The following is a 27,659-nucleotide window of genomic DNA, read 5'->3' as shown; positions in this document are numbered from 1 at the left end:
CACATTGCAGCCTATCTATAACAGAGGACAAAAACAAACAAACAAAACAAACAAACAAAATACCCCCAAACTGATAACAACTAAAAGTCCGTCAATATTGGACTGGCCATGTAAAGTATGTAATGTGACGCAGCTATTAAAGAGAATCGAATGGGTGTACGCAAAAATTGACTGGCAAAATCACTATCCAAGACAGATTGTAGACTATGTATAGTATGCTGCTCTTGTATAAAATACAGGATCTCCATTACGTAGAAATACTTACATACAAGATACAAGTGTGAACGTAAGCACTTCGGAAATATCTGAAAGAACCACACAAGATACTGGGAGAGTGGGACAACTTTCCATGTCCCATATGATTGGAGTTCTGAGGGGTGCACACACGAACTAATGGACCTCTGCTACCATCTTCCGGCTAAGGAGGGAATTGCAGGCGTCAGACTCCTCTTTACTAATGAAGTGTCTCGGCGTGAGGACGTCATCTGGACGGGCGGTGACGCATGCGCAGTAGAAGGAGGTCCGCGAGCTGTGTGGGCTTGTGCCTTGGCGCTTGTGGTTCGGGGCCTTGTGCTGGCACCGAGTGCGCCGGGTTGGCGACTTCAGCACTCTTGGCGTTGGGTGGGCGGCGTCTTGGGGGTCACGTGAGCCAGTGGCATCATGCCCGTGGGCGCTGGTGTCAGCGTCGTGGCTTTTCCGGAGGTTCGTCGGCCAGGAGGAAGGGCGGAAAGCACATCCCGGAAAGGTAATACGCCTTGGCCACTGGGCGTTGTTGGTGGAGCTCAGAGCCCCTGGGCCTGGGCTTCGTCTCCTGTGCCGTCACCTGTGACTGTTGCCCCCGCGCGCTGCCCCGTCCGCGCTGTGCTAGGGGGTATTGGTCGTCTCGCGGCTCAGTTCACAGTAGCTGAAAGGGACAGTGTGTGATGTTCTGATTTCCCCTCATCGTTTTCAAAGGGAGGCTCTGGCCATAGCTCCTCGGGTAAAATGCAGAGGGACTGCTTTTTAAGATGGGACTGTCAGTGTTGGGGACACTCCTTAATTACCAGGATGGAATCCCCTTCAATTCCTCAAGCTGTGTTGTTTTGGCACAGAAAATGTGAGTAAGAGGACCTGGAACTAAGGTTGAGTGAAAATACGCACGGGTACTGCCGAATTTTCCATCGAAAGGGTTGATTTGTGTTGTCTCTAGGAATTATAAAGGCCGTACTGTTGCTTCCTAACCAGTGTCATTTGAGAGATCTACCTCTGTACGTTCAAATGATTAATTTTGAGACTTTGCTCATGTGTGCAGTAAACCCTTTAATTCCCTAAGACCTTCCTTTCCTCCATCTCATACCCCATTAAACCCGCTTCGGTTTATCTCCTGAATTTCTTCCGAATCTGTCACCTTTTCCTCAGCATCCTAATACTGAACTTGCCTGTGTGCTGCAATTAGGTCCTAAGTACTGTCCATATTTCTTGTTTCCTTCCAATCCATTCTTCACACAAGAAACCTTAAAAGCAAGTTGGAACATTGCTCATAGACATCGCTCAAAAGCATTGTATGAGAATAGAATACAAACTGTTGGCCTTTAAGACTCTGCGTGGTCTAGAATCCTCTCTGCTTCTCTAGCCCTATCTTGTGCCACTATTGCCCTCACTTTCTATGCTTCAGATATACTGAATTAACCTTAGTTCTAACTCATCTTACAGAAGTCAGTTCAGATATTATTTTTCACTGTGATTCCTAGCATTAAAGAATTTTATTATCATGTTTTGTGTGAGGACTAAAACTAAACTGTGAAGGGGAAGAATTGAGTTCAAACTATTTCAGTCAACATGTATGTGTTAATGATACCATAGTAGTCAACACCGGGCTAGGTTTTATTAGAGATACAGAAGTTCTGGGCATCTCTGGTTTTAGATATCCCTAATTTTTTGAGACCTTTGCATTGTTTTGTTGCCTTTTATCTGTTTTCAAGATGGGAAAACAGGAACGAGGGAAGTATAGCTTATTACAAGGTGGGGTTGAATAAGTGGAGCAGCAAAGTGCAAAGCAGAAAGAAGAGGGACCTACTATAGAGGGATATGATTTCCATTTTCAAGGCGCATTCATCCTATGCAAGGAGACAGCCAAACATAAAATTTGCCTAACAAAATATATATAAATAGGTGGAAAGACTATCTCCCAGTTGGACAGCGGATGCCTGGGACTCGTTTCACTGCATTCAAAGTTCCTTTAAAAAAGGTAAGCAAAAGTTAATACCGTATTCTTCCAGAAATCTGAATTCACCATATAGAGCCCTGACTCTCAACCCCATCGTACTCCATTTTCCCTTTTTATAGCAAATACTTTTTAATACCGCCTTTACTATCCAGAAATGGAATTCATAGATAAATACAACCTACTTTTGTACTTAATTTAAAAAAAACAAAACCAGTGGAATGCCCTAACTATAAGTAAAGAATAATGTAATTAATAAGAGAGTAATATGTATCTCAGTATGTAAATGTTTGGGGATGACTATACTAGAAATAAAGAAATAGTCAGTTACTTGTACCATGAATGCAATAAACTATGGATTTTGATTGATACTGATGTGTCAGTGTTGGTTCATGAATTCTCACAAATGAAGCACACTGGTATGGCATGTTGATAATGGGGAAGGCTGTGTGGGATGAAGGAGAGAGGGTATAAGTGGGAACTGTGTACATTTTGCTCAGTTTTTCTGTGAATCTCAAACTGCTCTAAAGATAGTCTCCTAATTTAAAAAGAAAAGTGTGTTGCTGGCACTTGAATAACCAAACAGATCAATCGAACAGAGTACATAAATAAGCCAAATACATAAAAGATTATTTAGCAGTGAAAACCATCCTTGATATAGGTAGATATTCAAGAAGTATTTATTTACGTGTCTATTTACAGGCACTCTGCTTGGAGCTGGCAGTACAGCGGTAGGCAAAATTGATGTAGTCCCTGCCTTCTGGGAGTTTACAGTCTGGTTAGGAGACCAACATGAAATAAACAGATATAGAAATAACTATATAGAAGTGAGCTTATTTTCTTCCATCTAATCTCTCTGGAAGAAAGGATCGTAATACCGCTTGTAAACTCCAGAGGAAAAAACTTTACTTTGAATCTCATATGTTAGCATCACAGGGTTTGAATAAATGGATAATATAATAAAGGATTTTAAACGCATGTTCTTTCTTATTTTATTCTTTCTGACAGAGTTTTGAAAAGAATCTTGCTCCAGAAGAACGTTTTTTCCCCCCTTAACAAACTCCAAGAACACAATGAAGAACTTGGGCTGATTATTGACTTAACATATACTCGCCGCTATTTTAAGCCAGAGGTAAATGGAACCCGTAATTGAAAATGACCTTCTTTCTGATACTGTAAAAATTCATAGTAATTCAGTAGTTATCATCTTATGCTAAGGTGAATCCTGACCTTCTTTCATGGGTTCAAAAAGGGAAGCTAGTCGTTTCCTTAAATACGCATTTGTAATTGCTGTTTCAAAATTAGATTAAAGATATGAATTGAACTATAGTCTTCAGCAGTAGCCTCTAGAGATGCTTAAGAAAGTCTATAAGCTTCCATGTTCTATATTTTGAAAATGAAGTAAACTTTTAGTAAGAATAGTAGTAGCCTAAAAGGAAAGAAAAGTATGTCCATTATGTCTTTAGCACTTATTTTAAGCTGTTGCCTGAGCATGTTTAAGCATCACTGTTAAAGACAATTGTTCTCTACGTTTTATGCTTTCTTTTCCTAATATCTTCTGATATAATACAGAAACCCATGTGTTCTCTTGGCCCATGTAGGACATACCAATGCAAAAGAATTATCCTTCTCCTGACCTGTTCCATGGCCTTGGGAGACAGTAACACCTAATGTTTGTTAACATTTGTATAGCAGTTTGCCATTTATAAGGTTCTTTCATATCCATTGACTTAGTTACTCTTCACAAGAGTTCTTTGCTGTTGAAGTGGAAGTAGTACTGATACCTCCTACTGAGTGCTTACTCTGCACTAAACTCAGAGGATAGACAACTACAATTACTAATTTTAAAGACGATGAAACTGACTCTCGGACAAGGAAGAATTGAAATTTCAACTGAGTTTTCCTCTTTCTTTTACTGTGGTAAAATATACATAAATCATATTTATTTTAACCATTTATAAATATGCAGTTCAGTGGCATTAAATGCAGTCACAGTGTTGTGTAACTGTCACCACTGTCTATAACCAAAACGTTTTCATCATCCTCAACAAAAACTCTGTAACCATCAAAAAGTAACAACCCCATTTTCCCTCCCACCAGCCCTTAGTAACCGCTCTTCTATTTTCTGTCTCTATGTATTTGCCTATTCTAGGTACCTCGTATAAGTGGAATCTACAATATTTATCCTTCTATGTCTGGCTTATTTCACTAAACCTATTGTTTTCAAGGTTCATCCATGTTATAGCATGTAACAAAATACCATTCCTATTTTGGCTTAATAAATCCCACTGTGTGTATATACCATATTTTGTTATTCATCGGTTGATTGACACTTGGGTTGTTTCCACCTTGTAGCTATTGTGAATCTTGCTGCTGTGATCATTGGTGTACAAATATTTGCTCAAACCCCTGCTTTCAGTTCTTTTAGATGGGCAGTGTAGGTAGTAGCAGAGTTGTTGAATCATACGGTAGCTCTACGTTTAAACTTTGAGAAACTGCCAAACTGTTTTCTACAGTGTCGTCTTGATTTTAAACAATTATCACAAATTTTAAACATATACAAAAGTATACAAAATACTGTGAGTGTTCCTTGTATACCCACGAACTCATCCAGCTTTATTATTTACCAACTGATGGCTGTCATGTTTTATCTATATCCCCACCTGTTTCACCCCATTCCATATTATCTTGAAGCAGCTCCGAGACAACATGTAATTACACCTATACATTTTTTAAAATTAATTATTTAGTTTATTTATTTTTTGGCTGTGTTGGATCTTCGTTTCTGTGAGAGGGCTTTCTCTGGTTGCGGCAAGCGGGGGCCAGTCTTCATCACGGTGCACGGGCCTCTCACTATTGAGGCCTCTCTTGTTGTGGAGCACAGGCTCCAGACGCGCCGGCTCAGTAGTTGTGGCTCAGGGGCCTAGTTGCTCCGTGGCATGTGGGATCTTCCCAGACCAGGTCTCGAACCTGTGTTCCCTGCATTGGCAGGCAGATTCTCAGCCACTGCGCCACCAGGGAAGCCCCAGCTATACATTTTGGGTATGTGTATTTAAAATATCGGACTTTTATTCCTTAATATCATTTTTTAATATTAAATACCCAGTGACTGCTCAAATTTGCAGTTGTCTCCTCAATGTCATAAAAAATTGTCTTTAAGAATTTTGAATTAGATCCAAATAAGGTCCACACATTGCCTTGATTGTTAGGTCTCTTAAGTCTTGTTTAATCTCTTGGTTCTCCCTCCATATCTCTCTCACTTTTTTTTTCCTCCTTGAATTTTATTTTTAAAGAAACCAGGTAATTTGTCCGATCTAGATTTTGATGATTATATTCCATGTGTTGTTAACATATTCTTCAATCCTTTTATTTCCTGTAAATTGGTAGTTGATCAGAATGAAGCTTGCATGTTTTGTTTTGGCAAGACAGTTTCGTAGGTGATGATGTTTTCTTCCATGGAGACATATAATTGTCTCTTTCTGTGATATTAGCAGTCACTGATGATTCATACCTACATCCATTAATTCACTTGAGGCTTCAAATGTTGGTGAATTCTGTTGTTCTTTTTTTCACTTATTAGCTGGGTATATTTCTATGGGGAGAAGATTCCCCTCATCAGCTATTTGGTTGCCCAGTTGTAGAGGCATGATTCTCTTCTTTTGTTTAACAGTTTTCAAAATAATGAGTTGATTCACAAATATCCTCCAGTGGTGACCAGTTTTGTAAAATTTATTTATTCATATCACCGTGGACTCTGTTACAGTTATTATTCTAACTGAGACCCTATCTTTGGCCAGTTGGAGCTTCTCAGTGACTCCTGAGTCCTTTTGACATGGCATCAGTTTTTTCTAGACTTTTTCAGTGGTCAGAGCTAGGAAATAAGTATGTTTGTTTTTAATATTTTTAAAATATGTCATAGGTTCATACTGCTACTTTCCATTTAAATTCAGAACTAGAGAATTTTCATTTATCCTTTTCTGTCTTCTATTGATAGTCTATTTCTCCCATGCCAGGCATACCATTTGTCAACAATGCCTGAAATTTGCTCTATTTCCTAATTCGAATCCAAGTTCTTCTGACTCTATTCTACTATTCTACTTAAATCACAGCTGCTTTATGGCCCTTGAAATGTAAGATAGAACATAAATGTAAGTAGAACTGTTTATATCATTTTGAGTTACATGTGCATTCATTCACATAGATTTGCTTTTCCTTTTGCATGCCTAGTAACTGTCCATTCTGCAGTTTTAATGAAAATCAAGTGATAATTACTGGTTAAAACAGCTTTGGAAAAAATGGCTCTTATCAGAATGACTGACATACTAAGTTTAATGTACTCTCCTGGTTTATATTCTGCCTTCTCTAATGAATATTTTATTCTTTCCCTACAAAGGAAATAATACATACTTTCATGGTTTTGCCTTATAGGACTTACCAGAAACTATTCCTTATTTAGAAATTTGTACAATTGGGTATCAGGTGCCAGATGACGACACTAGTTTTAAATTCCAGTGTGCTGTTAATGGGTTTCTGAAAGAAAATAAAGATAATGGTGAGTTGTTTTTGTTTTTGTTTTCCTTTACCAGAACTTTGGTATGCATTTTGAGTGGGGTTGGGGATTTTTAACATTTTTAATACTTCTGACATTAGGCCTGTTGTGCTTGGTAACATTAAGGTGGAAATGTCAGATGGTGCTAATAGAGGACGGTGTTTTTCCTGTTCATGGTCACAAACAATTTAGTTTGGAAAGTGATTTTGTGAGAAATATGAACTGAACTAGCTTACTTATCTCTTTTTTAAAAATTTGAATGGAAAATACATAAAAAAATAAAAATGTTCTTTTGTCCTATTTATTGGTTGAGCGGTGGAAGAAAAGGTTAAGACTCTCAGGTTCTTAGCGTATATAAAAGAGAAAACATAAAGCAAAGGTTTGCAGTGAGACAGATCCCTAGAGGCAAAGCAAAACAAGTGGACCAGAAGAGTGGCTTCCTCATCATACTTGTTTAAGATATTTTTGCTGCCTTTACACTTTGGGTGCAAGTGAGGAAGTACACTACCACCTCTTATTCTCATCTTCAGGCAGGAAGAACTTAAAAGGCTGGTGTTTTATTGTTTCTGCTTTAGGATCTACTCTGTTGATAGTAGGTCTTAAAAGCATGTGAATTTTAAGGATCCACATGCCTTTTTCTAGCATCTATCTATCAGAAGGAACATGGTGTTTGCCATGTTTTAAGACTGAGGAATCTTTTGTCTTTGGAACGCCACTCACCCCCATGAGAAAGTGTTCATTTTGTCCTCTTTCTAAATTGAGCCTGAGGAGTGTGCACTTTATTAAATAAATCTAACAGACAGTAAATATTCCGTGTATATATAAAATGATGCACATATATACATAAAACAGGGAGTAGGGGAGAAGGAATAGAGATGGAGGTGGGAAGATAGGGGAAAGGAGGTGAGAGAGAGAGGAAGAGACTGGAATTTCAAGATAAATTTTCATTCTATAACCTGGTGGCTTAATGCAGGTACTAGCTCTTAAATATCTTAAGCCCTATTCACAGATTGTCCCTGTACTTTAGCTTTAAAACTTTACAGGCTTGGCCTTGCGTGTGATAACCAGAGTGTCTAGAAAGGAGGCAAATTATCTGATTTGTGTAAGCTGTAGTCACAGAAATGTTACCTCTTAAGATGTTAGGGTGCAGCTGCTGGCGAACTTGCTTCCTCCAGCCTCCTTTGTGTGTGTGTTCTGTCTGTTCCCCATGGGCTAGAAGATCCTTACAAGTGCATGAGAACACGTTTGTAAACCTTGATTGTTCACATGTTATACCAAGTGTAGTCCATTGCATATGCTGACTCCTCTGTGGGTCTTCTGCCTCCAGTGAGCTAACTTCACCATACTCTCTGCCATTGCAGTCTCAGGACCTTAGTTATGATCCTTTGGTGACTTCCTCTGCTATAAGCCCCTCCCACAGATGCCAGGCTCATTGATAATGAGGAGGAGACTATACTATCCACTCCCTAGAATTGGTAGAGACTCAGAAAATAAATTGTTTCAGTAAACACCGAGAGCCTTATAGGTTTGTTGTTACGGCACGGGGATACAGAGGTGAGTAGAAGTCTTTGTTCAGTAGCAACTTACAGTTATCTAGGAAGATAAACATGTAGTGACTATAAGTGGGTTAATTATGATAAAAGAATCAAGTGCATCAGGAATATAGAGGAGAAATTGAGGAAGGCCTGACTGAGGAGACAGCGTTTGAGCTGGGCTTGGGGTAAGAGGATTTTGCGGAATGAGGAAAGGACAGCCCAGGTATTGGGAACAGGTACAAAAGGCACAGGGCTTGAACTTGTGCTCTGGAAGGGCAGCCTCTGGTGTGACTAGAGGGTAATGTGAAAGGGCAAAGAATCCATACATTCATTTTCAGCAAATATTTGTATAACACCTTCTAAGTTGAAGGCACTGTTCTAGGAAGTAGGAAGAGAACAAAGTTCTTTCCCTTACGTACTTTACTTTCTAGTGGGGGAGAGAGATGAATAAATAAGTCAATATATGGATTGTCAAGTGGTGGTAAATGCTTTGGAGAATAACAAAACAAGATGAAGAGGTAAGGGAATGTGTTAGGTGATCAGGGAAGTCCCCTCTAATAAGATGTCGGTTGAGCAGAGCCTTGAAGTGAGAAACAAGCCATTGGTTATGTGGGAGAGTGGAGATGGAGTGGGAGGGTGTGTTCTGGGAGAGTGGAGATGGGGTGGGAGGGTGTGTTCTGAAGCAGAAGGAATAGTAGGTGCAAAGTCCCTGAGGCACAACTGTGCTTGGCATATTTGAGGAATAGTAAGGAAGCCAGTGTGGCTGGACAGGGGAAAGTGAGTGAGGGCAGGGCAGTAGAGAATGAGATCAGGGAGGCTGGCAGGGCAAAGGAGGGAGGTGGATGATGTAGGTCCTTGTAAGTCGTGGTTTTTTTGTGGGTTTTTTTTTGCAGTACGCGGGCCTCTCACTGTTGTGGCCTGTCCCGTTGTGGAGCACAGGCTCCGGACGTGCAGGCTCTGTGGCCGTGGCTTATGGGCCCAGCCGCTCCGTGGCATGTGGGATCCTCCTGTACCGGGGCACGAACCCGTGTCCCCTGCATCGGCAGGCGGACTCTCAACCACTGCGCCACCAGTGAAGCCCGTAAGTCATAGTTTGAACTTATAATGCAGTTGGAGAGAGAGATTGATACTTGTTTGTAAAGAGTTCTCAATGCTGTGCTAAAAACTTGGGCTTTATTCTGTGCTAAGTGAAGATGTTTAAGCAACAGAGCAATCCAGCCAAGTTTATATTTTAGAAAGATAACATCTTCCATGTTGTGGATTAGTTGAAATAGAAGAGATTTTTAGAATTGTAGGGCGATAGTAATCCAGGCAGGAGATGACGAATGCCAATCACCACATAGTCACAGACATATCTTTTGCAGAGATCAGCTACGTGTTGTTGTGTTTTATTTACTTTCTCATATAATTTTTTTAAGTGCTGGACCACGAAATACTGTGGCATAGTTGGGAAAACCTGAGACTCAATTCTAGTCTTTTTTCTGTTTGCCTGCTGTGCAGCTTGGGCTTACGTCTCAAGCCTTACTTTTTCATTGTGAAACAAAAACGGTACTAGTTAACCTGGGAACTCCACAAGCACATAGACCCGTGGCATGTGAGGAGCACTGAATGAGAGAAGGAATGGAAGTGCTTTGGGACCCCAAGAGCCCTTCAGAAACCGTTTGTTCTTTTTAATATTGAGCATTGAAAGTGAAGGCATTCCATCTGTTTCACTCAAAAACAGATGCTATTCTTCTGGTAACCTGTTTTTTTTTTTTTATCCACTCCCTTTTTCTATAGTCACATAAATTCCTGATGGGCATTCTCCAGTCCACGCTACTGCATCTGATTGGAGGCTATGCAAAATTTCCCAGAGACAATGAATTTTGACATATAGTAGTTAATTCTTGATAGTACATTCCTGCAAAAACACTCTTTTCTTCAGAGTTTTTCCTTTTCAGGATAGTGGTAGTGTTGTGGTAACTAATAAAGGCTACTCTTCAGAAAATTGTATAACTTGGTTTTAGTGTATTTACTTTGCTTACTTAATTCCATATTCCCTGTTTTATAGACAGACTTATTGGTGTCCACTGTACCCATAATTTAAACAGGACTGGCTACCATATCTGCAGGTGAGTTGCCAACCCCAAGAGGCAGACCATGTTTAAATTGTTCTGTTTACAGCAGTAATGTAAGCTAATGTAAGCTGAATGCAAAAAATGCAGTCATAGAAATGTATGAAGTGGAAGGCAATTGTGCCCCCTACTCAGAGGTTACCACCAGTAATAATTTAGCACATATTTTTTCAGATGTAAAAAATGCAGATAGAAGCATATATAGTGGTCCCTTGGTATCTGCAGGGGTTTGGTTTTAGGACTTCCCATGGATACCAAAATCCTCCGATGTTCAAGTCCCATATGTAAAATGATGTAGTATTGTCGGCCTTCCATATCTGCAGGATATGGAACTGTTGGATATACAGCACTGACTGTACATTTGATTTAATGGTATGGTATTTAGACATTCTGGTTTATAATTTAATATATGGTGGACATCTTCCTATGAAAATATTTGGAGACCTCAATCTTATTTATTTATTTATTTATTTATTTATTTCCCTCCAAATTTGCTTTATGTAGTTGGATATAAATTAATGAACCAAAACTTAAGCAAGATACATGTAAGGATTTAATAGAACCTGATACTCTAATTCTTTCAGGTTTTCTCAAACTCATCATGGGACTTGTAAGAAAATTAACCAACATGGATACTACTACAGTTGAATGTCAAATCCTTAAGTGCTTATGACATACTAAATTCTTCTATAATGCACTTATGAAGAACCCTTCAAGAGACTTGTGTTTTGTATGTAGAAAAGTGTTGATTTCTTTGAGGAGAGAAGAATTCAGCTTTCGTGGATAAATCCTTGTTAGACTGAGGCAATCATTATCATATCCCTCCTTGCCATGAATTGTCTTATGAATGGTCATATCAGTCTGTTTTGGCAAATGAGTAATTAGGGGAAGACTGTTATTGTGCTTATGAGAATGATATTTTTCTCTGAAGAAAGATAAATATGCATTAGGAAAATGACCGTTGGGACTCTTTTTCTGCTTCCTCCTTGTTTTGTTAGAATATGATACTTGGTTTTACAGCAGCCATCTTGTGACCCTGAGATGATCGTATGCCAATAATGACAAATGGTAGATTAGAAAGAACCAGCAAAGACAGAAAACAGCAGCATCAATAGGAACAACAATCACAGCAAAAGAACAATGGGACCTTAACTTGTGGAGTTCCTATAAAGTAAAAAATAAATGCTGTATGTTTATTCTAAAAAAAAAAAGAACTATGCAAAAAAGCTTAAAACTACTTTTTTTGTGCCAGTGTTATAAAATGTAGCTTTAAATAAAACCTTGACCTAAATGCCAGCAACTTCAGAAAAGAATTTGGGTAGGGGAAAGAAGAAAGATATCTCACTTAGGAAAAACAACCACTATCTTTATCCTAATCTTCGACACACAACTGAAACATATATAGCTGCTGTAACACTTTACACAAATCGTATGTACTGGAGCAATAACAAGATCTAAATACAATTATATTTTTAAACACTGAGCGAAGGCTTTACATAAAAATAGCATCCTACTTTTCCCCCTAAATTTCTGAACTATTACGTACTTTTCCCCAACATCTGCAGCCGTTCAGGAATTTTTAGGAAACTTTCATGCATGATCTTATTCCTAATCCCCCGCTCTTTGGGCTCAATGACAAAAGATCAAAACCACCAAAAATGATGGTTCTCTTGAAGTCAGGTGAGAGACACTGGCTCAGTTAGTCTCGTAGGACAAAAGCAGTGCTGCATCAACTGTCTCCATGCAGGAGGGGCACGTGAAGGATCTCATCAGCCAGTCATCTGTACAGCCCAGGTGATCTGCATACACAGCAGAAATCAAATTGGGTTCTCATAAACAAAGTCCATCATACAGATCACACACTCCCGGATCTTTTTTTATAATATTTGTTTTATTCTATTGATTGATTTTTTTTTTTTTTGGTTGTGCTGGGTCTTAGTTGCAGCCAGTGGGCTCCTTTGTTGTGGCATGCAAACTCTTAGTTGCGGCATGCGTGTGGGATCTAGTTCCATGACCAGGGAATGAACCCGGGCCCCCTGCATTGGGAGTGCAGAGTCTTTATCCAGTACACCACCAGGGAAGTCCCCCAGATCATTTTTTCTGATCCATTTCTTCCAGGGTCATAAACTGCTTTAGGCTGATGCTGTATGAGGCCTGTTCTTTTGAGCTATCCTATTTTGTTCCTCTCAGCTGAGTTGCTAGGCAAGTCTGGCTAGGTGTTGGATGATAGACTAAAACTGGAACTTGATCCAGATATGGCAGCAGCGGCTCCTGATCCAGCTCCGTCCCCTTGCCAAAGCTAGCCCAGTCGGACTGAGACTTGTGAGGCAGGGAGATGTCATCCAAAGTGGGGGACTTACGGCACTTCCCCATCTTCCGGGGCTTGAGTATGTGATCTGTGTGCTGTTTTGACAGTCTTCCAACCTCATTCTTTTTTTTTTAATTATTAATTAATTAATTAATTTTTTATTTATTTATTTTTGACTTTTAAAAATTTATTTATTTTTTATACAGCAGGTTCTTATTAGTTATCTATTTTATACATATTAGTGTATATATGTCAATCCCAATCTTCCAATTTATCTCACCACCACTGACCCCCGCCTTGCCCCGCTTTCCCCCCTTGGTGTCCATACGTTTGTTCTCTACATCTGTGTCTCTATTTCTGCCTTGCAAACCGGTTCATCTGTACCATTTTTCTAGATTCCACATTTATGCATTAATATACAATATTTGTTTTTCTCTTTCTGAATTACTTCACTCTGTATGACAGTCTCTAGGTCCGTCCACGTCTCTACAAATGACCCAATTTCATTCTTTTTTATCTCTGAGTAATATTCCATTGCATATACGCACCACATCTTCTTTGGCCTTTCATCTGTCAATGGGCATTTAGGTTGCTTCCATGACCTAGCTATTGTGAGTAGTGCTGCATTGAACATTGGGGTGCATATGTCTTTTAGAATTATGGTTTTCTCTGGGTATATGCCCAGTACTGGGATAGCTGGGTCACATGGTAATTCTATTTTTATTTTTTAAGGAACCTGCATACTGTTCTCCATAGTGGCTGTATCAGTTTACATTACCACCAGCAGTGCAAGAGGGTTACCTTTCCTCACACCTTCTCCAGCATTTGTTGTTTGTAGATTTTCTGATGATGCCCATTCTAACTGGTGTGAGGAGATACCTCATTGTAGTTTTGATTTGCATTTCGTTAATAATTAGTGATGTTGAGCAGCTTTTCATGTGCCTCTTGGCCATCTGTATTCTTCTTTGGAGAAATGTCTATTTAGGTCTTCTGCCCATTTTTTGATTGGGTTGTTTGTTTTTTTAATAATGAGCTGCATGACCTATTTATATATTTTGGAGATTAATCCTTTGTTGATTCGTTTGCAAATATTTTCTCCCATTCTGAGGGTTGTCTTTTTGTCTTGTTTATACTTTCCTTTGCTGTGCAAAAGCTTTTAAGTTTCATTAGGTCCCATTTGTTTATTTTTTTTTAAGGCTGCATTGTTGCTTTGCTCACTGATGAACATATAAAAGTCCGAAGTTTTTGATATTATAAAACGTCATAGTAATGAACATTGCTGTGTGAACACCTTTGAATATATATGCTTTATCTCAGTTAACTTCACTCAGAATGGGACTTCTGCATCAAAGAATTGATGCCCTTATGCTTTTTGTGGATGTTGCTACACTGTACCAATTTATGGTGGTTCATGCAGGAAATACTTATTGAGCATGTGTTATGTTTAAACACTGTGCTGGTTGCTAGCAAAAAGACTTGTGAAATTTTGTGAGTGAAGAGACTTGACCTGTCCTTTGTGAATTCTAACAGTCCAGAGAGGGAAGAATAGATATTCAAGAATCATACTCTGCATGTAGAATTACAACTCTGACAAGTGCCAAGGAGAGGAACATGGTACCATGAGAGCATATTTTAGGGAGGATTTGATCTCATCATGGAGATTAGAGAAGGTTTATTTAGGGATGTTTCAGCTGATATCTGAAGGATGAGTAGGTATTAAGCAGATAGGGACGTTTCGGAGAGATTTCTGAGCATAAGGAATAACAAAAGACCCTATAAGAGGAAAGCATATGTTGTGTTGGAGGAACTGGCCAGGAAGGTGGGGCTGTTGGGGGAGCATGTGATTATAATGGAGCTACAAGTGAGGGTAGGAGCTCAATCGTGCAGGCTTATGTTTAAGGTTTCAGACTTTAGGAGTAATAAGAAACCATTGAACTTTTTTTGTTGAAGATGAGTGTGTGGAACATACCCAATTGCATTTTCAACCTATCATTTTGCTACCGAGTGGAGAATACACTGCAGGGAAAAAGAATGGAAGTGAGGAAACAAGTTAGGAGACTTTTGTAGAAATTGGGCATAATGGTGGCTTGAACCAGGGTATGGTGGTCATTTTGGTGGAAAGATGTGGATAGATTCTAGAGGTATGTAGGCAGTATCATTGTTAGCACTGGTGGTGGGTTGAGGATGAGGGTGAGGGAGAAATAGCTGTCAGTGATGGTGATTCCTAAGTTTCTGGCTCCTATGGTTGGTTAGGTAGGGTTTTTTAGATATGATGTTAATATTTATCCTAATTTGTCTTTTGTTATTTGTTGGTTCTTGATGAATACTCTGTCATATTAAGTCTCCTCTTTTTAGCGTACAGAGCATTTTCACCGAAACTGTTGCATGTTATCAGATAACTTTTTAACATCTGCCAGTTTGGTCCTGTATTTTATTCTCTTTCATTTATTAGTTAAGTTGTTGTATTAATGTAAATAATTATATTAATAGAGTTTCTAAAGTTGCGTTAGCCTTGCATCCTTGGAATAATGCCTTTTTGTAGTCCTGGTGTATATCATTCTTTAATAATTATTGATTAGATGTGCTGATAGTTTCTTACGATTTTTATATCTATATTTGTAAAGTGAAATTGGACCTTTTTTTGCAAAACCTTGATTTTCTTTTCTTTTTATTTACAAATAACTCGAATTTTGTTGTTTTGTAGATATTTGATTGATGTAGAAGGTATGTGGCCAGATGATGCAATTGGATGTAAGTATAACGGTTGTCACTACTTTTCCCTTTTTATAAAATTTGAAGGTAGAAGTGTAGGGGAATTTCTCAAATTTTGGACAAAAAGAAAAATTTGTAATTCATTTGTTCTGACATAAGATAACCTTTTACCAAAAGTTTTTAAAGGGATGTATCTGGAAATAGCAGGATATAACAGCCTGAATAATTAGTCAGTGGATTTCAGCATTTTTTTTTCTTTTTTAATTAATTACTTTATTTTTGATACTATATCCACTGCACCACCAAGGAAGTCCCTTTTTCTTCCTTCCTTCCTTCCTTCCTTTCTTCCTTTCTTTAAAGCTCCAAGTCATTTAAAATATCTGACTTCTTACTAAAAATCTCCAGTTCATATAACCAAGGGGTTTATAACTTCTCCTCTAAAAGTTATATTCCTGGGACTTCCCTGGTGGTCCAGTGGTTAAGACTCTGCATTTCCAGTGCAGCAGGCATGGGTACAATCCCTAGTTGGGGAGCTAAGATCCCACATGCTGCGTAGCCAAAGAAATTTTTTTAAAAAGTTATATTCCTGTATTATTGAATTTAGTGGTTTAGATTTTCTTTTAATGTTTAGAAGATTTCAATTTATTTACCAGGAACAAACAAAACAAAATGTAAAAATAGTTTTCCGGAAACTATTTCCATCATTCTCTTCTCCCCTTTCTCCTGCAGACTGGTGTTTTATCTTTACAAGTTCTCCATCATTCCATAAGAAAGCTGCTCTTCTTCTGGTTTCATAAGAGATGGTGAACAGTGGTAAAATATCCAGTTTACCTAAATTTCTAGAGTACACTTCGGGGAACGAATGATGGGGTGGGATGTTGGGGCAGAGTGAGAGATACAGATTCTGGTGAGACAGAGAGTCATTCACAGAAATTACTGGGCTGTGGTGAAGGGAGAACAAAAATAAATCAGGTTCCTGCTGGTGGACAGGAAGCCAAAATGAAGAAGAATAGTGCGTAGCTGGGCAGTATAATTAGGCCCATAAGTGCTGTGTCTTCTGATGATAGTAATTATGAACAGAAACCAACTAATAATTACTAATAACATGTAGGTGACCAATCCTTGAGAGCTGAGGCAGAGAGAAGGAAAGATGGCATTATACCTTGTCTCTGGTTCATTGAGTTTCCCAGCCTGGTTTGTGACCAATCTTGGGTGAAACCATAACTAAATCATTTTTGCTAAGGTGATCAGCTTTCGTGGGGTCCTTTCTCTGCACTCTGTCCAATGATAAAGCCCACTGGTTTATGCCTCCTGGAAAACAGTTATTTCAAAACAGTATAAGTAGGGCTTCCCTGGTGGCACAGTGGTTGAGAGTCTGCCTGCCGATGCAGGGGACACAGGTTCATGCCCCGGGAAGATCCCACATGCCGCGGAGCAGCTGGGCCAGTGAGCCATGGCCACTGAGCCTGCACATCCGGAGCCTGTGCTCCACAACGGGAGAGGCCACAGCAGTGAGAGGCTCGTGTACCAAAAAAAAAAAAAAAAAAAAAAAACACCAGAATAAGTGAAGCATTGATGAAACAGCCATGAGGAACATGTTTCCACATGGCCTCGCACCTCCTTTTCAAAGTGCTTTAAACCTATTTTCATCCAAAAATCAATAAAAGAAAAGGATTGGGATCAAATCCCGTACAGAGGTAGTGTAAGGGAAAAGAGAATAAGAATAGCATCTCTTCAGACAATAAAATAAATTTGGAAAAGACAAGTCCACAAAACAGATCAAAACTGTAACCTATTATTTCAAAGTGGGCTAAAAGACGTTAGGAAAAACAGTGGAAAAGATTAAAGAACATGGATCGAAGAGGGAATGGGAAGTTATTGTTTAATGGCTCTAGAGTCTGTTTGGGATGGTGAAAAAGTTCTGGAAACGGTAAATGCTGATAAATGCCACCTATGGGTGTTTGGTTTTAGTTGATCTTCTTCCATGAAAGGGTTTGGAGAGATTCTGCCTCCATCTTTCTGAGGTCCTGCTCAATCTTTAGACATAATTATTTTGAATTTGGATAGTGGTGATGGTCACACAGCATTGTGAATATATTTAATGTCACTGAATTGTATACTTGAAAATGGTTGAAATACTAAATTTTGTTTTATATATATTTTACCATAATGAAAAAAAGGTGAACGAACAGCATAAACCAGAATTAGGTAAGATGTTAGAACTCAGGACAGAATTCAAAATAAAGGAAAAAAATTCAGAAATGAGGACTAAATTTAAAATAATACAAGAGTGGGGACTTCCCTGGTTGTCCAGTAGTTAAGAATCTGCCTTCCAATGCAGGGGATGCAGGTTCGATCCCTGGTTGAGGAACTGAGATCCCCCATGCCGCAGACAAACTAAGCCCGCACACTGCAACTACTGAGCCCACGTGCTGTGGAGCCCACGCGCCACAACTAGAGAGCCCACGAGCTGCAAGGAAGAGCCCACGCACTGTAACGAAGAGCCCACATGCTGTGACTAATACCCGACACCTCCAAAAGTAAATAATTTAAATAAAATCATATGAGTGAATGAACATAATACCTTAAGAGAAACAAACAGGAAAACGAAAAATTATTTTTGAAGATAAAAAGAATTTTAGAGAAATGGAAAACATAAAAGATAGGCAAAAAAGAGTCAGGACAGCTCTGAAAAGAGTAATATAAATATGTATAAGAATCTATTATAGGGCTTTCCTGGTGGCGCAGTGGTTGAGAGTCTGCCTGCCGATGCAGGGGACACGGGTTCATGCCCCGGTACGGGAAGATCTCACATGCCGTGGAGCGGCTGGGCCCGTGAGCCATGGCCGCTGAGCCTGCGCGTCCGGAGCCTGTGCTCCACAACGGGAGAGGTCACAACAGTGAGAGGCCCGCGTACCGCAAAAAAAAAAAAAAAAAAAAAAAAATAATCTATTATACCATAAAAGTGACATTTCAAATCAGTGGGACAGGTTAGTCAATAAATTGTGATACATACATGTTGAGGTATAAATTGTTCTCTGGAAGGATCCACAGCATGGCAAAAGCAGATGTCTCTGAGGAGGGAAATGTGTGGCTGGGGAACATGGGGAAAAGGGTGACTTTTCATTGAATACCCTTGTGTACCTTTTCTAATGTTCTGTCATGTGAATTTATTACCTCTGAAGTTCGCCTGAGTTCAAACCCCAGTTCCCCAAATTACTAGCTCTTGATCTTGGGCAAACTCTTCACACTCTCCAGGCCTCTTCATCTGTGAAATAAGGTCAGTAACTTAGCCTGGTGCTGCCTGGCACAGAATAAACTGTCAATAAATGGAGATTATTAGTGTAAAAAAACCAAATGCCCATCAATGGATGAATGGATTTTTTAAATGTGGTGTATATGTGAAATATTATACAGTCATAAAAAGGAATGAAGTACTGACACATTCTACGACATGGACGAACTTGAAAACATTATGCTAAGTGAAAGAAGCCACACACGGTGGTCACATTTGTATTATTTCATGAAATGTCCAGAAAAGGCAAAACTATAGTGACAGAAAGGAAATTAATGGTTGCAGGGACTGAAGGAGGAGGGGATGAAGAGGGCCTGCTGATGGTTACGTGGGGTTCTTTGTGGGGTGATGAAAACGTGATGGGTTAGATGACGGTGATGGTTGCATAGGCTTGTGAATGTACGAAATGACACTGAATTTGCAGTTTCAGAAGGTGAATGTTATGGCATGTGAATAACATCTCAAAAAATTAATTTTGAAAATGAAAATTGCCAGTTTTCCCATGGTCACTATCCACTATCCACTGTCTCCATCTCTCCCTTCTCCCCACTATATTCCTTTTGACGCCCACCCCTGCCACTCTCTCCCATCCTCACTCCCTCGACCTGCCCCACAAGGCCTCCCAGGGAACCCGTGAACCGCTGGGCATCTGGGTCCTGTGGCTGTTGGAGCGACTGCCCAGTGTGCGTGCCTCCACCGCTTGCACCCGTGAGAGTGGACGCTTCCGTCGGATTTTTCTTGTGCGTTTCAGTTGATGGTGATGTTTACAGAAGGCGGCACACGCCCTGGTCAATGGAGGAAGCCCCTCAAGATAATATTTAGGCCCGTCCAGAAGTTTGATCTCGTCCACCAGTAACCTCAGGATGCTGTGCTCTGAAAGCCAGGTTGGCCGCCTGCAGGCACTTGTAAATACTGAGGACTTCGGAGGCATCTGGGCCTCCAGTTGAGGCCTTGTACCTCCACATGCGACGTGACCTCAGCCCTTTGCTGCACCTCTCTAAGTGAAGTGGCACAGGAATACTGGCCTTGCCTGTCGTTGCCAGGATTAACTGAATAGTGCATTAGCTGCCCTGGTGCTTAGGTGTTGAGTACAGGGTGATGTACATACCAGGCCCTATTCGTGGGCCTCCTGATGCAGCAGTTCGCTTGGTTCTGCCCCTGTTGTCAGCTACCCCTAGGATAACTCTGAGCCCTAGCCACCTCTCTCGTAGATTTCCCTATCCCCCCACTATAATCACACCTGAATAAGGCAACTCAAACCTTTCAGAGATGTGTCCTGAACCTCCTGTTTTCTTAAATACCTATCTGGTGGTTGTGAGACTTAAGGCCAACCTCCCCAAGAGACCTTTTCTATTTCTCCTAGTAAACCTAGAGTCACTTTCTGTCATCTTCAACTCTACTCAGATTTGGTTCTTTCAACCCTGACCTCTGACCCTGCTTTTTACTTTTGCCATTTCATCCTCACTCCTGCTTCCTTTCATAAATCCATAAATGTCTTTTGGCCTTCCTAGCCCTGGGCCAAGTTCCTTTTTCTTTCCTCAGTTTTTACCCCTTTCCTTCATTGTCCCATCCAACTTTCAGTCCTTCCTTTCTCATGCAGACTTTGATTCCAACCCCATCAAAAAAAAAAAACAAAAAACAAACACACACCACAGTTAGCAGCATCTCAAAATTCAAAAATTTTATTACTCACCTATTAATTTTATTACATTTATTTATTCAGTTTTATTGTTTGAAAATACATCAAAATAAATAGAGAAATTTATACCTATCTTATCTATACATGGAAGAACAGCTGGTCCCCAAGGTGGCACCAACAATCCTAGCAGCTCTTACTTTAAATATCCGTAGTAGTCAGCAATTTCCATTTCTTTTTCCCTCTCAATGAAAAATTGCAGTTTCCCCAAAGAGGTGTATTTGGCAGCATTCTCACCTTGTTGTTGGGCCCGCCTCTTCATGGCCTCCCGCTCTGGCCTCTGCTCTTTTTCGATGGGCTTTGACATTACTGCCTCAGGAACATTGCGTTCCCTCCATGGAACTGGTTGCTTGCTGAAGTCTTGGAGTAGAAATGGGGTTTGGAGCTTGGCTGGGGACTGGCGCTTAGTCACAGCAGGGGGAACAGGCTCCCGCTGGAGAGAGGTGCAAGATGAAGTTTTTTAGGGTGCAGGCCTAGGAGCAGCAGACTGAGGGACACTAGGCTGGGTACGGTCGGTCCAACCCAGTTGGGTTGGGTTGGGTTGGTCACAGTTGGCTGAGATGGTTTGGCAGGACCTGGCAAAGAGGCAGGAGCTGGCTATGATGAACTCACTAAAGCAGGTTGAGCTGAGTTAGTAGAAGCAGGGTGGGTACGGTCAGCAACAGCAGGCCGATGTGAGGCCAGAGACTGTGGCCTCCGAGGAGCAGGTTGAGCTTGAGGCTTGTCCCAGGCAGAAAAAGGCAGATATATCAACTTGACCTTCCCAGGAGGCAGCAGCTCATACTGGGGTGGAGACGGACACTCTCTTTCAGCACTGCTGTCTGGTTTCTGGGCTTCGACTTGAGTTTTCTCAGGACCCTTACCCTCACGTGGGGTATTCCGCCATGGCTGGATAGCTGGGGTGGCTGGGGGTCTTTAGGTTTGCTTGAATTTCCCAAGACCCAACAGGAGGAGAGCCCAGTTCTCTTATCATTCTTCTTCTCCAGTGCATGAAAAACCTTCACAGACTCCAGCATGCGCATGCCTATGGAGGTTCGAGGCTTTTTAAAGCTCTCTTGGATAAGCTCAGTTTGGTGTTGCTTTCGCTTCGTCTGGGGAATTGTTGGCTTCTCTTCTGCCTTGAATTTGTTCCCTGACTGCTTATTCTCTTCAGCCTTCTTTCTTCCTCTGGTCCTTGTGGTCCTTTCCTGTCCATGGCTCTTCATTTTGCTGATCTTTCTGGATGCAGCTTTCTGAGGTTTGCCTTTAGAATCCTTGACCATGTTCACAGGAGCCCTGTCACTGACTGCAGCATTGCATAGAACCACTTCTCCCCCTCTGGATTCTTTGGCTGGATTTTGGCCTTGGGAGCACCACTGATAGGCTCAGAGGCTTTATGTTTGTTCTTCCTGGGTTGATCAGAGGGAACCTTTATGACACTTGTCTTTTCCTGCACCTGATTTGCCTTAATGGCTCTGGTGTCTTTGGCTTTGATCACGTTGGGACCTTTGGATTGATCAAGATCTTTCAAAGAATTAAAGAGCTGGGGAAGGTGAATATCCTCCGCCAGTGTAGTAATATCTGCAAAACCACTGCTAGATTCCATCCCATTTTCAACTGTCCCTCGGTCCTCAAGACTCAGGCTGTTCTTTCCCAGATCAGCATTTTCAGAACCAGGCTTCTCCTCTTGGCTGAGGGGATCCGTGCAGGCCAGGAGCTGGTGAATATCAGGCATATCTAAAGGGAGTAGTGGAGGCTCTTGGTTTTCTCTTGGGATCTGGTAGGCATCCAGAGGCTTTGAAAGCTTGGTTGTAATATCCTCCAAGTGCTTCCTGTCTATTTTTCCCTGGCTTGGAGCTGGAGGCAGGGCCAGGAGACTACTGGCACTCTGGACTGGAGCTGTCCCTGAAATGTCCCCAAGTTCAGGTGGTGGGTTACTCTCAATTATCTGAATATTTCTGCCCCTGCAGGACTTGGGGAGTTCTTGAGTTTGTGTCACACAAAATGTCTGGCTTGGAGGCTGCAATCCCAGGGAATTTTTCATCACCAGGGAAGTCTCCATCCCTACAAAGGAATCAAGGTAGAAGTCATTCCCTGGTAAGTGAGATGCTCCCCCTAAACACCAACACAGCAATCACGTACCTTTCAAGGTACGTGATTGCTGTGTTGGTGCTTAGGGGCAAGATGGGCAAGGCATTTCTACTAACTCTTCTTAAGAATCACAGTGCCCTATGCTACGAGATAAGCGGAGACTGTTGTAATTCTTACTGGTGATCATTTCATGTCACTGATTTCTTGGCTTTCTTTGTATTTCATAGGATTGTTAGAAGTCAAATAAAAAATGAGTCTTATTTTTTTAAAAATGAAATGTTTTACAAAGCCTAGCATTCTCATATAGAGTCCTTTCAATTCTCCCCACTTTCCTGAAAGGCTAAGAACACTTCACACCATGAACTAGGAGAGGGAGTAGAGCCCTTCCTGATGAAACATATAAACAAAGACAGAGTCTTAGCCTACTTGCTCTGGACAGGATCCCGAACCACAAGGTCTTAAATCCTCGTATAATTTAAGGAAGTGAGGACAGGTAAACTGGCACTATCATAATAAGAGATCTGAAACACCTTCCAAAGAGACTCTAGCAGTAGATCAGGGAAGGGAGTGATACACTGTGGTAGTACAGGGGGAATGATCGGCTACAACAGTGAAAAATGTGGTACCTATTGGTATGTTCTCGGGGTTCTTGTACATGTAGCATAGATGACCTTTAGAGAGTCCCTCCCACCTTCCCACCTCAATTAGGTGTGCTTTTTTTTTAATTTATTTTTATTTATTTTTTTTGCACTTATTTATGTTATGCATGAATTTTTTTGGCTGCACTGGGTCTTCATTGCTGTACACGGGCTTTCTCTAGTTGTGGCTAGCGGGGGCTACTCTTGGTTGCAGTGTGCGGGCTTCTCATTGCGGTGGCTTCTCTTGCTGCGGAGCACGGGCTCTAGGCACGTGGGCTTCAGTAGTTGTGGCTCACGGGCTCTAGAATGCAGGCTCAGTAGTTGTGGCACATGGGCTTAGTTGCTCCACGGCATGTGGGATCTTCCCAGACCAAGGCTCGAACCCGTGTCCCCTGCATTGTCAGGCGGATTCTTAACCACCGCACCACCAGGGAAGCCCTAGGTGTTCTAATATACAGTCTAAAAACAGAGAGCCCTGAGCGAAGGTAGTGGTTATTAAAGGCTCAGGATCTAAATTCTACCTGTCTGTACACCACTTTCCAGCTGTAGACTTGATCCCATTTTTTAATGCTGACCTCATTGTTCAACTTTCTTGCTGTTTGTACTCACCTTGAAAACTTGTTTCTGTGATGGGTTGAGCAGGCACAGGGTAGTAGATTCCAGAGGTGGAAGCTGGTGGTTGGATATTTGTGGGTTGAATCTCCTTTAGTACCATTACCATTTCTGGTTGCACAGAGGCCCTACTTCATGTGTATGACACAGAGCCATAGGATTGCATGCAGGAGCCAAGTTCTCCATACAGTAAAGACCCCAATGTGCCTTAGTTATAGTAATATACCTGGCTTCCTTCCTGGTAGGGAAGTGACAGGCTGTGTCCCTGATTTGGAATTTGAGATGGTGTTCCCTGAGCAAGCCTGGCAGAAAGTGATGGATATAGAGGGACCATGTTATTGGGGTCTGCAGTTTTATCATACTGGGCTGCCATAAACATGGAGGAAGCAGCTGTGTGCTGGTCAGTGATGGCCAGAGTAAAGTCTCCGAGTGAAGAAGAATTCTTTTCAGTGCTTCCTGTGATGTCCCAGTCAAGAACACCTGGATAGGAAGCAGCTGAAGTGGAGATCTGGCTCTGGTCAGTAACTGCAGATAACATAGTTGTGCTAGACTGTTGGTGAAGGTAGGCACTACCCATGAGTGTCTGGAAAGAGGTAGCCGTAGCTGATGCCGAACTGACGGCAGGAGCAGAGACTCTGGAGAAGTTGCAGACACTTCCTGTTAGGGAAGTTGCATTCCTCACCACAGGAAGAGAGTGCTGCAGAGAATTTAGAGTTCCAAGTACAGGTGGATTTTGGAAATTTTCTGTAAGAACAAGAGGGTAATGAAAAAATCAGGGAGATTGATAAATTCTCACTATGTTTGAGGAACAGCATTATCTTAAGATTCTTGCTATCAGGACACCTCTAATGTCAATACTTACTGAGAAACCAAAAATCAGACCGTTATGATGGTTGTAAGGACTGAGCAGTTTTACACTCTTCTGTATTAACTGCCTGTGCTCCCATGTTGGGCACAGATGGGCAGAAGACCCAAGTGGTATGGTTCAGACATTGTTCTCTAGGCTGGAAGCAACCTTCTCCCTACCCTATCTTTCCCTTCAGCCTGCGCTAGTATTGACTTCTATGCTGTTTCCTAGACTGGAAGCATTTTAGAACTAGGAGGTCCTTAGAGAACTTCTGTTTTCACAGTGTCATGAGGAAGGAAACTGAGGCTCAGAGAGGTCGGGTTGACTTGTTCAAATTCTCTCATTATGTTAGTATCCTAGCCAGGTTTCAGAACCTAAGTATCCTGACTTCCTTGGCAGGACGCTACTCTGAGCATGATACTGCCAGAAAGCAGGAGAAATAGAACTTATACTATAGGCAGTTTTTTTGTCCATTAGAAAACAGTACAGCTATTACCATTGTAATCTTCAGTGTCTCACTTTGCTTGTGCAGTTCCCACGCTATTACCTAGAGTTCACATATAGCTCAGTCCACCTGGTAAATTTAAAGAGTCATTTTTACCCTCTTCAAGCCTGGTTTCTCATCCTACCTCAAAATGATTACCCGAAAGTGAATTTCTTAAGTGCTTTTGGAAAGAAAAAAGTTATCTGATTACTTCAGATTACTCATCTATAAAGTGGTTATAACACCACCACCAATAATAATAGCAGTAATAATTAATACATGAATAAACTGATATATTGTGTATGATTTATATGCAGGAAGATGCAATAAGTTCTAGAAAGACAAAGAAAAATCATGAAAAACATATTACATAATGAAGACGAAATACATAGTTATGAAAACTGGGGTATGTGGCAAGTATCAAAGCATAATGAGTTTACTAACAAATGACCTTCTGTACCATACGTGCAATGTTATGAAAGTGAATTTTGTCCACTGTATTTTAGTGAATACTATTAACCAAAAAACACGATAGAAGGTGATTTTGAATGAATTCCTAGCCAATACATACAAACAGAGAAGCTATATCAGTAAAAATGCATAACAAGCAACAAAATTCAATCAATGTGAATGTATAGGTAGCCACAATATATGCAGGCAAGTATTTCAGTGAAACTGGTACAAAGCAAACAGCAAAATAATAAGTGTAAAAGAATTTCATTATTGTGCTCATTCATATTTTTACACAGCAAGTAACAGGTATTAAGCCTGGTAGAAATATATGTTTCAAAGAATAGAAATATATAATAAGCAGAAAGGAAGCTTAAAAAGTATCAAGAAGGTTTTTGTATTTATCCTAGAGCTTAGATTATAATCATCTTCAGCATCCAAGAAGATGACATCCCAAAACCTAAAAACACCATCATCACTAGAATCCAATTAAAAGAGATTTTCAAACGTAAGAACATTGAAAGGACTCCACAATATTGTTCTAGATAAATGTGGAATTTTTTTTTTTTTTGCCGTGCCGCGTGGCCCTGCCAGTGAAAGCACCGAGTCCTAACCACTAGACCGCCAGCGAATTCCCTCAATGTGGAATTAGAGATGTGGGGCTTGACTTTTTCTTCTTAGGTAGCTAAGATCTAAAAATGAATGATGGCTGTTGATCAATGTGCTCTCTGTGTTAGGAAGGAAAGAACTGTAAAGATGAAAAGCAACCTTGCCTTAGAACCTACATATCACACAAAGGAAATAGTCCTTCTGATTCAATTTAGAAGATATCGTTTAAAATTTTTAATTGGAGAAACATCTACATAGTTTAAAAATTAGAAAGAATAAAACATTGAAAAGCAGACCCCTAGATAACCACTTTGGTTTCTTGTATATAGGAAGCATCATTTCTAGAACATATTTCTAAGATATTTATATTCAAAACTGTCAAGTACCAACTGTATTCAGAGAGGCAGTAAAAGAAAAAAAACAGAGTATGACTTTTCTGTGAAAAGTTGATGAAAACTATCCTAAACTTCCTTACATTTGACTCTGGACCTCCCTATAGCCGAGTACTCTCCATCCTCTCTCCCTGTTTTCTCTTTTCAACTAGTCGAAATATTAGTGGAGGGAGACCATTAGAGATGAAACATCTTGGTATATATTGCTAGTTTTCTTTGTCACCTGGCTTTTCTGTCTTTCTGTTGAAACACTCTTGAGAAGTCCCTGCTTTCATTTTCTACATGGGTACCCTTTAAGGCTCAATATTAGAAAAGAAAGGGATCAGAGTGGTCAACCAATGTATTATCCTAATGTAACAGATAAGGAAAAAATCAGGCTTTCTGAGAGAGTCAATGATTTGTCCAAAGTCACACAGTTAGTAAATGCCAAAATCAAAACTGAAATTAGGTCTCCAGAGCTCTAGTTCAATACTTTCCCTCATTATTCCGTGCTGTTTTGAATCTACTAGTAAATTTAGGGGCAAAATAAATCTAATGAAAAACTGAAAAGTTTCTTTTCTTACCTGACATGGTCAGAGAAGAAGAAGAAGCATCAACTGCAGATACAAGGGATGAGGAGACAACACCAGAGCATTTCTGAGTGGCTGCAGCTGAATGGCGCATGTGTCCAGTACAAAGGTCACTGGTTACTGGTCACTGGTCACTTGTGATGATCCAAATTTATTTACAGACAACTCAACGGAAACCCCAAGACTCTACCAAGTGGTAGTGGGTTTGGTAGGAGAATGATGTCACAAAGCAGGCAGTTTCAAGGTATGAGATAGCCAATAGGGAGGTCTAATCCCCAACAGGAAGGCGGGGGTGGATGGAGAGAGTGTAGGATAGCTAAAACAACACCTAAATTTCTGAGCTCTGGGGAGGAAATCCTAGAAGACCAATTTACCTCCCCCAGGCTCCTACATTAGGAAAATCATTGCAACATTTCTTACAGACATTCATTAATATAATTTACTAACAGTTACTTATATCCTACAGAGTATTAATATTTTATGTATCATATACTTAGAGCTATATATATCTTAATTAATATCCTTTGGAAGGAAAGAGCCATCTAGTTTGAACTATTACAGTTGTTCTGAAATCGT

The 27,659-nt window shown here is 40.5% G+C and overlaps 4 pseudogenes; 1 reads left to right on the top strand and 3 right to left on the bottom strand.

The window, feature by feature from the left end:
* Positions 1-479: 479 nt before the first annotated feature.
* Positions 480-27,138, top strand: LOC117307618 (RNA/RNP complex-1-interacting phosphatase-like; annotated as a pseudogene).
* LOC109552116 (RING finger protein 11-like) lies at positions 12,022-12,774 on the bottom strand (annotated as a pseudogene).
* On the bottom strand, positions 20,549-22,453 carry LOC141276125 (uncharacterized protein C2orf78-like; annotated as a pseudogene).
* Positions 23,704-27,336, bottom strand: LOC117307617 (uncharacterized protein C2orf78-like; annotated as a pseudogene).
* Positions 27,337-27,659: the final 323 nt, after the last annotated feature.

Source organism: Tursiops truncatus, chromosome 13 (genome assembly GCF_011762595.2).
Source record: "Tursiops truncatus isolate mTurTru1 chromosome 13, mTurTru1.mat.Y, whole genome shotgun sequence".
NCBI lineage: Eukaryota > Metazoa > Chordata > Mammalia > Artiodactyla > Delphinidae > Tursiops > Tursiops truncatus.
The sequence above is the reverse complement of the archived record's forward strand: the minus strand, read 5'-3'. Positions and strand labels throughout refer to the sequence as shown.